At 39.2% G+C, this 14395-nt stretch overlaps 1 protein-coding gene across 4 annotated transcripts in view; it reads left to right on the top strand.

Annotated features, from left to right (window-relative positions):
* The first annotated feature begins 486 nt into the window (after positions 1-486).
* Positions 487-14395, top strand: part of ITPRID2 (ITPR interacting domain containing 2) — a 104268-nt gene continuing 90359 nt past the window's right edge. For 2 of the 4 annotated variants that reach the window (XR_011428302.1, XM_023622148.2), the window contains exon 1: positions 525-994. The gene's annotated coding sequence lies outside the window, so the exon portion shown is untranslated. Of the gene's footprint in view, positions 995-14395 lie in introns of all 4 variants that reach the window. The other 2 variants (XM_070241376.1, XM_023622147.2) reach the window with 2 other exon arrangements.

Here is a 14395-nt window from a genome sequence, read left to right on the forward strand (position 1 = left end):
GACTTGGAGTCCATGTGTGGCCGTGACTCATACAAAACTATAATTCAATTTCTATGTTTATAAAAACAACTTAAATGGAATTTGCTTGTTACCCTCCTAATTCATGATGTCTTTGGGTCCACCAGGTTATAGCAGATATTTCTAAAAGCATATATTAAGTGCCAATTTTGGCATGGCATTAAGTCATGAATTAATAGGACCCCATAAACCCTGTTCTTGGCCTGTAGGTCATTACAATATAATATTGTAACCTAAGGAAACGTCGATGATAGGAATATCACTAGCACATTCTTTGTAAGATGATTGAAAAGGAGTGGCCCATGATAAAACACTTGTGTTTCCAGTGACTTTTTCTTTGTTCCTTGCCCTTCTTTTCTCAAAGTTCTTATTTCTTCTCAAACTTCCTGAGCAAATCTTGGCAGAACGTTTAGCAAGCTATATCTAAGAGGTGGTAAAATAGTGACTTTCAGGGACGCAGGATATCTTGAGTTTTGCCTTCTTGAATCCTGAAGAGATATTGCTTTAAGGAGTAAAGGCCAACTCTATTCTTGGAAACACTTCACAGATAATTGCCAATGGCCTTTATGTTACAACAGGACCAGAGTTTTCAACGTGAAATAATTCCATTGGTTATAAGGAGCATTTCAAAAGAATAAGAACTAAAAGATTCAGGGAATTTTGATCCATTCTCAATACCTCAAAAAGCCTTATTTCTTTCTCAGAGAAGTCACTGCCAACATTGTCATGTAGAGAAATCTACTGTTACTGAATTAAAAAACATTAGCCTCAAATCATGGAGTGAAAATTACAAGAACCAGAGCCAGCTCCTTTCAATTTTGACTTATTTTGTTGTTTTTACATAGAATTTTGGATAACCTCTGGATGCAGTGCAATGAAGAATCATCTAGTGTACTGAAGTTTACAACAGGAACAGACTTGACTTGGAAATAACTTACTGGCTTATGGGGAGACATCTACAAGTTTAACTTTGGAGGTAAATGAAGCATAATGTTATTGCTTGTTCTATTTGTTATCTCGGTATTTTTATTAGTGAAAACAGTTGTTGAATAAGAATTTCTTTATTATGAAAGCTTTGGTACTACTCATATAATTGACTGAGACTTGGAATTTTATGAAAATACCCTTTCACCAGTTCTTGCTTTAAATATGCATATTCATTTAACGCTTACTTGAGAATTTAGGATCTGTTCACTTTTGTTCTTTAGGGTACTTTGAAGAAAATACTATTGTATGAATCCATGACAAGTATTAACAGATAATATCTTGGCTGTTTTATGAATACTTATATTTTACAAACATGAAAGCCTGTTTGCAATTTATTTTTTTCCACTTTATTTTCCTAAGTAGAGATTTCTGTATTGAAAAGTATAAGACTACAAAGATCAGAGAAACATATCAAGGGAGAAGGATGTCTGAATGAAGTGTGGGAAGAGATTCAGTAAATATTTTCTCCAGACATTAAAGAGATGATGTGCTAGACAGTTCTTGGACCATGACTAGAGCTTTGATGTATTGTTTTTGGTTTGATTGATACACCAAGAAATGGTTGCCCTTCACAGTCAGAAGTGAAATAGGATGTGAAAAGCAAATAAAGTCTGAAAGAACAGCTTGTGCTGTAGTATTTAATATTCTTTCTCTGTCAGCACTCCCCCTCCAGCTTATTTTATAAAGGCCTAAGGTATGGTGAAGCATCAGGAAGAAGGGATAATGGGGCATCTGAGCATGGGAAAAGAGAAAAGAAAGATGAGATCTGAAATGGGGGTTGGGCTCAGAGTTAGAAAAAAAAGTATACTTTTTCAGTTAACTACTTGGGGAAAGCAGTATAATCTGTGGGGCTATAAAAAGAAGAAGAAGAAGAAGAAAAGTAGAACTGGAATCTAGGGATCTGGATCCAAATTGTACACACCATGGGCTTCTCTAGTATCAGCTCTGTGCTCTCAGTTCATGGCCAGGAGTCACGACTTACTCACCGTGGAGGAGCTGCAGCTTTGAGGATGTAGAGCAGTGACTGTCTCCTGATACTGGATATCCCTCAACTCTGATCACTCCATTCTTCCCATTCCCTTCTAGGGTGGGGGGGCCATTTCTGTGGTGAGGTTAGCTGTTCTAGGATAACTAGAAACTGCTAATTATTTATAAACTATCAATAAAACCTAATAAAGAATTCCTTTGAGCAGAGCTTTTGGAAAACCAGATTCTAATGCCAACCTCATAACTAATGGTATACATGCAATATTGGATAACAGCCTATGTGAGTCTCAAATGCTCCTTTTCATAAATAAATCAGTCTCTACTGATGTCCTGCTGTTAAGATTAAATGAGATCAAGTATATACAACACTTTGAGAGGAATAGGCACAAGATTTGTATCTGCGCTGTAGAATTTATTTTATGCTTAAACATGGAAAGAGCCTCAGCTAAGGTATCTGTGTGTAAATTCTGAAGCATATCCCATGAGAAAAGTAAATCTTAAGGCTTTGCACCTGTGTTTATTTGTGGGAGGTGTGGGGGAGGGGTGAGAAGTGCAGGAAATGGGAAAGGGTCCGAGTGAATCGAAGAAGACCAAGGATTCTTCTTATGTGAGGATCTTAAACATTACCTCAGATTGTACTTCTGTATTCTACATTAAAATAAAATGGATCTTTAAGAGACTCTTTCTACCTTATGACATAATTATTTATGTCAATGTCTCCTCTGCCATATTTACTTACAAAGTCCTTGAGGACAGAAGCCGTGCTGTGTTTTATATTTTCTACCTGTGTAAGACTCGGTATAGAGCTTTCACACATAGATAGTCAAAAAACATCTCGTAAGTGAATACTATCTGTTGATTTTCCAGCTGTTATCTGGAGATAAAGTTCTGTTCACATGTTATTAATGCTAGCTCTGGCAGCAGCTAATAAAAGAAACCAGATAGGTGGTTCAGAGGGGACATGGATTCCATTTCCAAAGAAGTCCATTGAAGGCAAACATTTTAACTGCCTAAAAATTCATCATTCAGATCTGGCCATCAACCAAGTTTCTGAGAATTTTTTTTTTAATCATTCACAAAGTGTATGTTCATCAAATACACAAATCCTGGGTTTCATCATCTGCAGGACACACAATGCCAGTTTTTAAAAGTGTTTTTGAAATACAGTCTGAGATGTAATTATAGATGTAGAATTGTATCTCCCAGTTCAAAGAGAACTGTTGAAAGAAAAGCAGCTGCTTTGTTTGTCTAGACTGTCAGTGTCATTATTTTTATGGGATGCTTTTGAGAAACACTAATTTGTGAAAGAAAAGCATCCCAGAAGGCAAATTTGGCAGTTTAAATTCCCAGGCCCAAATTGTTCCAAGGATCATAATTAATTGAAAGATAATGAAAGGCTGAATATAGCTTTGTTTCACTTCTTCCAGAGTCAGGGAAGTCATTCTGAATTAAATTTTCAAATTCTGAAAGAAGAAAGTATACTATGCTTTAGACAGAAAAACACAGGGTGATTGAGTGATTATGAAATGCTACTGGGCATCCCAATAGCATTCTAGGGTAGTTTCAGCTGGTTCTAGACTCTTAGAATAAGCAAAATCTCTTCCCACACTGATAAACACATACTTGTATATGGCATTCCATTTTTTAGGCAGACTTAAATAGTATGTTAGTTTATTATTGTCTGGAAAGTGATGCCAATGAAAAATTGCCAATTTGGTCCTTGTAAAGAAATCAAAACCTAATCTTATCTGAAAGTCAATCATTTTTGGTAGGTTTAATAGCTAAACCAATCTGTGGGCAAACCTTAAAAATGGAATCTGTCATTTACATTGTGGAGGAGTTACAAGAACAAAAATGTAGTTGCAGTTAAAATCGAGGAAGAACTTCAGGACCTACATTCCTTTATAGTACCATGTTAACTAATTTTTCAGGGGGTTTTTTTGGCGGGGGAGAGTGGGTATTTTAGCTTTTACTCTTCTTTTATTGATCCCTGACTGTCAACCTATTGATGCCAGTAAAAAAAAGATGTGGTACTTTCTTTGGGGACATTTAACTTCAGAGAGAAATTGAAGCTGAATTATTTTATGTGGATCAAGATGGAGGTAGGGAGAAAGTTAATAGTAAAAATATTGTCAGTTGAAAACAAGCAGGGGAAACAAGTTTGAGCTGGAGGACTATCCCTGAGTAGAAAACTATTCCCAATGGCAGAAGGTGAAGAGGTCCACATGGCTACCACCTGACAGATTAGAGGGTGGGCACTGTGTGGGGGAATGTCTTGGTCTCACTCACAGAGCTTCTGTGTGAGAGGATTTTATAACTCCGAGTACATTTTCCTGAAGGGAAGTACCATTGATACTTAATAGTACCTGGCAAAAAGGAGGTGCTGAGAAATTATTAGTTCAGTGAGTGAGTAAGTAAACGAATAGAGACCATTTTTTTAATCCCCCATGGAAGTTGAGTTCTCTTCTATCAGAACAAGTTGATATAGTCAATCCAGGTGTAGAATGTAATTTACATATATTTATTGACTTTCTGCATGCTATCTCATGTAGTCTGGGAATTTATCCAGTATAGATAACATTGCAAAGGGAAACTATTTTGAGTCTTAAATAACTGATTTAAAAACAGGATTTTACAAATATTTATAATTGTTATAACTGTCATTTGAATACTAAGTCTCATATACTTTGTACATGTATCATCTCTTTTTATGCTCACAAAGAACCAATGAGGTCAGTGTTAGCATCTCCATTTTGCACAAGTTATTGATTTTTAGTTTAATTCTGTTAAAGTCTGAAAAATACTTTAAATTATTTCAATTCATTTAAATGTCTAATATATTAAGGTTTGTTGTATGACCTAGAAGATGGTCTAGCTCAGTGAATGTTCTATATGAACTTGAAAAGAATGTGTTTCCTACAGTTTTTGTGTGGAGTGTTCTATAAATATTAATTAGGTTAAGTTGGTCAATAATGTTCAGGTCTTTTATATCCTTACTGATTTTCTATTTGTCCTATCAATTACTGAGAGGAGTGTTGAAGCCTCCAACCACAATTGTGAATTTCTCTTGTATTTTATTTCTATCAATTTTTGCTTTATGTATTTTGAAGCTCTGTTGTTAGAGGCATATACAGGTAGGATTATAATGTTTTCTTGGAGAATTGACTTCTTTACCATTAAATAATGCCCCTCTTTAACCCTGGAAATATTTGCTAAAGTCTACTTTACCCATTATTAATTTAGCTACTTCAACCTTTTCTGATTAGTGTTTTCATGGTATACCTTTTTCCATCTCTTTATTTTTAACTTATCTAAGTCCTATATTTAAAATTGGTCTACCTGTATACAGTATATAGTTTGGTCTCACTTTCTTATCCAGTTTGACAATCTATGTCTTTTGTTTTTTGAGGAAGATTAGCCCTGAGCTAACTACTTCCAGTCCTGCTCTTTTTGCTCTTTTGTTTTTTGCTGGGGAAGCACCTGGGATCCGAACCGGCGAACCCCGGGCTGCAGAGAAGCAGAACGTGCGAACTTAACCGCTGCACCACTGGGCAGGTCCCAACAATCTATGTCTTTTAATCAGCATGTTTATACTATTTACACTTAGAATAATTATTTTATGGTTAGATCAAACTCGATCATCTTACTATCTGTTTTATAATGTTCTTTCTATTCTTTCTTTTTTTCTTGCCTACTTTTGAATTTATTATTTTTTCAATTTTAGTTTATTTCTACTATGGGCTTATTACACCTTTCTATAAAACTTTCAGTGGTTTCTGAAGGTTTTTATTTACTTCTTGAGGAAGATTAGCCCTGAGCTAATATCTGTGGCCAATCCTCCTCTTTTTTTGCTGAGGAAGACTGGCCCTGAGCTAACATCCATGCCCATCTTCCTCCACTTTATATGCAGGATGCCTACCACAGCATGGCTTGCCAAGCGGTGCCATGTCCGCACCTGGGATCCTAACTGGCGAACCCCAGGCCACCAAAGTGGAATGTGTGCACTTAACCACTGTGCCACTGGGCAGGCCCCTGAAGGTTTTTAAATATACATATTTAATCAATCAGGATCCACCTTAAAGTAACAGTATATCACTTGATATGTAATAGGAAGACCTTAAAATAGTACATGCTCAATTCCTCCCTCCTATGTGCTATTGTCAGACATTTTACATTTACATTTGCAATAAATATATAATACATTACTACTATTTTGCTGTAGAAAGTTATCTTTTGAAGCAATTAAAATAAAAAAAAATTAATTTTAAATTACCTTACTTTATCCCATTTCCAGCGCTCTTCATTTCTTGATGTAGATCCAAGTTTACTGTTGGTTTCATATTCCTTTTGCCTGAAGAACTTTCTGAATTCTGAATACATTTTGAAGGTAGAGCCAATGAAATTTCCAGACGTATTTTGATTTAGCCTTTGAGAGAAAGCAATGTCAAAGATGACCCCAAGGTTTATAATAGAGATGCTGATAAATCATAATGAAAACTGCAAATAATTGAAAAGAATTCATTTAGGAAGGAAGAGATACTAGTGTAAAAAGTAAAATTCAACTCTAAAAGAATACAACTAGATACACCAAATGTATTTTGTAACCTAGATATCTACCATGGATTTTTCTTCCCCTCAAAGTTCCAAGTTCAATGACCTGTAGAAGTCCCAAGGGGGAGGCCATAGATCCTGTGTGTGACTCCTATATCTACATATGCCTACCTCCTCTCCTCCTTGACAATGTGGATGCAAAACTCAGTCCCTTCACTGGTTTCAATGAAGTCTTCTCCTCCCACATTTATCAGGTTTCCTCACTTTTGTTTTTTACTCCCTCATGTGGTCTTTGTTTCCTCCCCATGAAATCACTTCCGAGCTCTGAATTCTCTCATTTTATGTGGAATATAACGATCTCCTACACTCAGCATTATATACATAAAATCCTTTATGGAGGTTACCAGAATAAAGGAGGCTTCAGGATCCGCCCTTCCTAGCAGTTTAGGTTTATAAATATACCCCACTATTGCAGGTAAAGTTCCCCCAGGATTTGTATGCAGGAGATTTATTGGAAGCTGTCTTAAAAGCAATATCTGTGAAGGAGCAAGGGAGGCAAGACTGGGCAGAAGGAGAAGTTGGAATGAGATACAGTTGAAACAGTAGCCTCAGCCAATGCCACAGGATCTCTCAAGGCTGAGACGATCCTACAAAGATGTCCCACATTAAGGAACATACCTCACAACAATCCATCATTGGATATGGCTGCAGCCAAGAATAGGAGCACAGATTTGGACAAGGCAGCTGCCTTCAGCTGAGGGCAATTCCCAGAGTTGTATGCAACTGTGAGTCATCAGTAGCTAGCACTACTGGCATTTGAGCACACAAAGCCTTGACCAGGAAGGGGAATCTAGGAGGTGTCCAAATACATTCACTACAATCCACCCCTGTACAGTTTCACTTGCTTCATATAGTATATTTCCTTCACGAGGGAACAACTCCTCCAGGATTGTAATTGATCTCCTTTCCTAGGGAAGCTTTAAGAAGAGTTTAGTGGGACGAGCTACAGTGTCAGCCATCTGCCCCCTTCTCCCTCTCCCCATCCACTCTCCTGTTGCCCCTGCAGCTATTCTTTAGACTGTACCTCATATTTATAGTCTCCCTCATCTATTAACCCCATCTCTAGATTCCGCTCACCTTTGACTACCACATCAGCTGGCCTCCATCACTTACCTGGTAGGACGACCCAGGCCCCTATCACTGAGGAGGTCTGAGCCCATAGTTGCTACGCCCTTCGGATGATGTGCCTTCTGAACATGTCCATTTACCATCAAAATTGGTCTGGGGAACACCAAGAGCCCCCTTTCTTCCCCCCTTCCCCAGCAGATCACTTGGGTGCCAAATGTATTTTTCCCTGTTCCTATTATGTAACAGCAGCCCTACCTTCTCCTGAAAATCAGAGACAATTACTCCTGCCAGGATGTGGATCCTTTTTTGGCCTACTGGATCCCTGACAATAAAACCTAAAGTAACCACGTGGCAGTCATAGATAAAGTTTAATGGGGCTCCTGTGGAAGCATCCTCCCTCTGGAAATCACAACCATTAGATCTACGGAACCTAAGGTTGTGGGGATAGGAAGGACAGATTGCCCAAATGGCTCACTGGGAGTGATAAGAAGCAGAGTCCCTTCTCCTTGCAACACTTAGTTTCAAGATGCACATATTCTCCCTACTGGGGAACACAGCATTATATAATGGTTAATGATTTAGGGTGTGCTTTTCATCCTGGAGGATGAAGATATGCACCGTATCCTCCCATAATATAATTTCCAAGTTGACACCTTAGATGCACCTTCAAAAAGCCATTCCATCCCTCTGTCAGGCTGGCAGAAGCAGGGTGGTAGGATACATGATAGGACCAGTGAATCTCATGGTCAGGTACCTATTGTCACACCTCATTTGCTGTAAAGTGCATTGCTTGGTCCAATGCAATTTATGTAGGATCACATGTTGGTAGATCAAACATTTTATTTGCCCTTGGATAATGGTGCTGCCTAGGAGCCCAATGGGCAGGAAAGTTAATCACATAGAGAACTAGACTCAAAATAATTCCTGCCTTCCAAGGTGGAATGGACACAATATAATCAACTTTGGCTAGTCGATCGCCTCAAAGGATGGTGCCATTTACAGGGTCAGCATTAGTCTTGCTGCTGGCAGGTTAGATGATTGGCAGCAGCAGTACTAGATCTGCCTTAGTGAGTGGTAGTCCATGTTGTTGGGCTCATACACAGCCTCCATCCCACGTTCACAGCTTCTCCTGTATAGACCCTTTGTACAACATCAGGGTTGCGGGGGCTTTTGACAAAGACTGGCTATTGTCAACTGGCTAAGTTATTCTCTAAGAGTGTTTAGTGTCCCTTCAATGGTAAATTCTCTCTGGTAGGCATCACTATATGAATCAGAGATTCATACTTCATGGCCCTGTTTACATGCCAATTCACATGCTCCTTCACCAGACTTCTTTGTCTCATTCTTCTAACTTTTCTCCTTCCAAGCCCCTGATGAACAAGCCAAACTATTTGTCACTGCTAATGAGTCCACATATAATCTGATCTCAACCTACTCCTTTTTAGACACAAAATAGATGATTATGCACACCACCCAAACCTCTTCCAATGGGGAAGACTGCCGTCTCTCAAAACCATCCCTGAGTGAGGCTATTGTGTGAAAGTCCAAAGTATGCATCAGTCGTCTACTGTTGTATAACAAACCAGCCCCAAAACAACTGGTTTAAACCAGTTTATTATTTCTTAAACAGAGATGACAAACATGGCCAAGGATGGAGACAAATGAAGTGGAATGCAAGTGAAAGTCATAAAATGAGGATGTATTACATAAAATAGTAATTGTGATATCACCATCAACAAACAATGGCAGGATGTGAGATAAAGAGAATGAAGTTTTAAATAAACGTAGGAGATAAACTAGAAAAAAATCTTTATTCTTTCTACTGAACAAAACCAGAATTCTTTACCTTCGTCTTCAGGCATCTCTCCACTTTGGATTCCATTTGGCTGTTAAATATTCTTCTCTGGCTACACATTGAAAGACCCTACTTTGAGAAACTCGTCTTCCGTTTACTGCCTTCATGTCATTACTTCAACCTGGAATTTTCCTCCCACCCCATCATACTTCAACCCTCCATGAAATACTTAATTACTTTTTATGATCCAACTCAAATTTTTTCTGGAAGTGAGGACTTAAATAAACAAACAAATTGAGCCTCCATGAAGAAACTCCTGTCAAAAATAGATCTTCCTAAAATCCCTAATAGTAGGGCCCACATCTTACTAATCTTTAAACTGCTGCACAAAGCGTATAGTAGTCACTTCAGGTTTGATGAATGAAAGCCTTCGCACTTTCTACTTAGGCAACACAGTCTTGTAGTATATTTTGGAGTCATTTATCATTTCTATAAGTTAAAAATTTCCTGGAAGGCAGAGACCAAGCCATAATTTTGATTTTCATAGCATCTAGCAAAGTGTCTTAACATCAAGTTAGTACCAAAATATTTAAATTAATTTGTTGAAGGAATTACTGCTAATTCAAGACACAGGAGAAGGGAGGCAGACCTGTAATTACAAGAACAGCCTTGCAGCCTTGCAGTACCCCATGAGGATCCCTGAAGGTGGAGTGGCCCTTTAGATGTGTCCTGAATCAAGGCAAGGGGGACAAAGCTTCATATCCTACATTGCCCAGGCATTGGATGTGTGCTGCGTCCCAGGAAGCCGGCATAACCTTGGGTGAGGCAGCTTCCTTCAGCCAAGGACAATGCCTGAAGAAGGACACAGCTGTGAGCCATCAGCATCCAAAAGTCCAGTCAACAAGGAGAGTGACTACCTTGATTCTAAAATGGGACCTGGGTGGTGCACGAAAGTATCAACTACAGCATCCCTGAAGGGGAAAAACGCAGCCTCTTGCTCACCTTCCATAAAAATCCTCTTCTTGAGGTATGGCTGAAAAGACAAGACTGAATTTACTTTTAGCACCCAAGCCTCAAACTCCTTCTCTGAGCCCAAACAACCCTTCTTTCTCTTTGAGGATTTGAATTGGCACCTGAAGTATTTATTTCTGGCTCTGCCCTGTCACTTGGATACTGGGAAAGTTTCTCACACTCACCTACACAGTGCTAGTCAGCCACGCCAATAACGCCACTGCCCCAGCCTAATCAGGCAGGGTCTCCCTGCATCAGCAGACATCTCTGTGGCATGTGGCTTTTGAGGGCTATACAGCTGTCCCTAGCTTGAAGATCACAACATTATAGAATATGGGCCTGAAAAAAATAAAATTCTCACCAGCGTCTTCTATCATCTTATCCAATCTCAGAATCAAAGCTTACTCCTGGGTTAATGACTCCTACATACAGGGAAGGAGCGTCAGCTTCTGTTCTTTTCAGCTCCTACATGTATCATCTCTGCCTCCTAACAGAAGGAGCCAGAATATTGGGCAATTTTGCTTACAGGGATGACTGGTCTCCTTGGTTCCTCCTTGTTTTCTGATCTTAATTTCTAGATAGCTAAGAAAAGTCTCCCATAGCAAGTGTTGTTTGCTAAAAATTATCGATCTTTTCTATAACCAAATTTTAAAAGGGAGGGAGATGCTTTCCTCTCACCTGGAACCCCTATGCACTGAACATGCACCAGATAAATGAATAGCTCCTAAGTTAAAGGTGGTTTGTATTTGAATGGTCCCAGCTGTTCTCTCTGAGATTAGACCTCACACACTAAAATTAATTAACGGACACAGTCTCTCACTAGGGCTCCAAATCTTTCTGGGTTTCAGACGAGAGCTGGATGTTGGAAATCACTCCCTGGGACCTTACTTGCAAGGAAGTTGATTTACTAGGAAGGCTATTAAACCAGCATCATCAACTGCAACTCTCCGAGTCTCAACTAAGGCCTCCAGTTCAACTCTGCCATTTGGTTGGGTTCCCTAGAGAGATCATAGTCACCCCTCTTTCTTCCCTTGTTGAATAAAGCTGTGCTAACGAGGAGAATTTAGATCTCGCATGAATTCTAAAGCTTTTCTAATAATGCCTTACTGTATGTTGCTCTTGTAATAACATGCTTTAACTGAATCCGATTTTCCAAACTGTTCAATAGCACCTTGTCATATGGCTCATTGCAAAAGACTCTCTAGTATTAACACATTTTCAGAGAACTCTTCTCCATCCTGTTGGTGCATGGTGGGGAAGTGGCTGTGCGAGTCCCAGCAACTCACCACATTATGGAGTACACTTTCAATGCTGTCAAGTATTTCGTCACACAGGTGAAGCTTTGGCAGGACTGAGATCATGTGTACCTCCTAAAGCCAAGCTCATAAACGTTCTTTTAATCTCCTTCGCATCTCTGCCTCTGAAGCCTGCCTCTACCGCAACACAGTATGCTCTCTTCAAACTCAAACTCCTTTTGTCTGTTTGCTGAAATTGGACTGTTTGAAAATATACCTAGCATATGATTAACAGGTTAGCAGCCTCTACTGGGGGTTCCAACGCATCTGAGAAACTCTATCTCAACAGATGGAATTGTAGAAGCCTTTGATCAGGCAAAAATGCAATGGTCATGTACGCACTTCCCATTCCAAAGGGAATGGCATATTTTAGAGTCTATCAAGGGAAACCTCTTACAAAAATACCTTCACCTGCAATTTGGGATGGTTTTGGCTTACATAATGATATGATACCTTGATTTTTGCTTAAAATATTCAATCTCAAACAGTGTGTCTCTATGCAAAAACTGGAAAGTTGACCTCAGAGTCAACATCTACCCTTGGGTTCCCTATGATGCTGTTGTGGACCTATTTTTTTTAAGATTCTTGGAAGGGCTATTGTTCAATTGAAAATAGAGGGCCTGTGAGGCACATCCTGAAAATCTGTAGAAGGCTTTTTGAAAGGATCTATGAGAAATCACCTTAAATCTTTCAATATCTTAAGAAGGGGTTTTACAGTCACACATTTTGCTTCATATTTACTCTGAGACTATGTTTCCTGACAGAGCCCTGGCTTTGAGCTTTGCCCTGAGGCTCTTCTTACTTTTGAGAGTCATCTTCTGGGAGAAACTAGGGATGAGAAATAATTTTATTTTTGAACCTAGCAAATCAAGGGTCATTTTGATTTGTTCAACATGTTTCTTGAAAACGGAATAATTTCTTCTGTAGCTCATGTCTCTTTATCTTCATTTTATGAGCTGCAGCTAAAAGAAATTAGTTGTCACTTTCAACATTTAGCCTAGAAATATCCTTAGCCAGATCAATTAGTTCACCAGGTTAATTTCTAACTTCTGCAGATGACGGTTTTCCCAAACTTTCCACCACTATATATGCAAGGTCTTCTATCTTTTAGTCCCCAAGAACATTTCAGTCACTCTCCTTCAAGCCTTCACTGACAGCCACTTTGAGGCTCACTGGTCCTGGTAACCCCCTACTCCCAGGTAACAAAATCTGTTACTCTTGCTACATAGCAAATCCACCCAAACCTACTGGTATAAAACAACCTTCATTTTGTTTTGCTCACAGATTTTACCTGACAGTAACTTTGAGAAGGGCTCAACTGGGCAGATCCTACCTGGAGTCTCTCACGTCATTGTCATCATATGTTGGCCAGGACCACAGTCATCTGAAGGCTTACTTGGCCTGGATGTCCAAGAAGGCTCACTCTCATGGCTGGCAGTTGAAGGAGCTGTCAACTGGGAGCTCAGCTTGACTGTCAACCAGAGCATATGCAGGTGACCCCTACATAAGGTTTAGTTAGCTTCCTCACAACTTGGCAGCTTCAGAGAGTTGGACTTCTTATGTGGCAACTCAGAACCCCAAATATGAGTGTTCTCATGAGCAAGGTGAAAGCTGCATCACTTTTATGACCTGGTCTCAAAAATCACATAGCATCATTTCTCTTGTATTCTATTAGTCAAAGTAGTTACAAACTCACCCACTCTCAATGTGAGGAGCATCTAAGAATTTTGTAGCCATTTTTTACAACCCACCACAAGGGGCCTTGCTTTCTCTTATATCACCAGACCTTATGATAATGTCAGACACAAAGGGGATGCTCCATAAACATTTGTTGACATAATGAATTTTGGTAGAAATACAAAAGAAATTCCATAGGTGATGCTAAAACTAGTGAGTCACCATGTGAGGTCTCTACCCCCAAGATCTTCAAGAAGAGAAGAGACACCACTATTGGCTGCCTTGGGTGATGCAAGCACTCATTTGTCTAAAAGCAAAGGGCTAACCCTTGTGTTCTTCTCTTGGCCCTTTTCATTTTGTGATTATTCTAGGCACAAGGGAGATTCCTATACTACTAGAGCTTTTATTTGCATTTTTGAATAACAGTCAGATTCCCATACCCCAAGAATATGTGAAGTTAAGACAACCTTGTAGCAGCCTCAAGTAGCATATGGCAAGGAATCTGGAAGAACTATGGATGCTCTCTAAGTGCTGTATTCTAGGGAGCCTCACAGATATCCAGCTGAATGTCCTTCTCTGTTCCATGTTACTTAGGGTATATAGTAGAGTGTTTTCATTTTCTTGTGCCACAGGATACACAGAAATTCCACATGTGAATGAGAGGAGCAATAGGAGTATTATACACTAAAACCAAATACCTAGACTTGGAGCCAGGATGAGTTTCAGTAATGCACTTTTTTACACACCGTAGAAAGTTATAAATAAGACACAAGCCTTAAAAACCTTTGTTAGTGTCCCTTAACACTCCCACCTAACAAGTTACCAAAATTATAAGTGGAAATATCCTGTGAGAAATGTCATGCATCTTGTTTGAATCCTCTGAAACAAAACAATTTCTGTGATGCATGTATAGTGATGCCAAGAAGTCCATCTGCCAGCCAGAACT

This window comes from Equus caballus, chromosome 18 (assembly GCF_041296265.1).
Source record: "Equus caballus isolate H_3958 breed thoroughbred chromosome 18, TB-T2T, whole genome shotgun sequence".
Taxonomy (NCBI): Eukaryota; Metazoa; Chordata; class Mammalia; order Perissodactyla; family Equidae; genus Equus; species Equus caballus.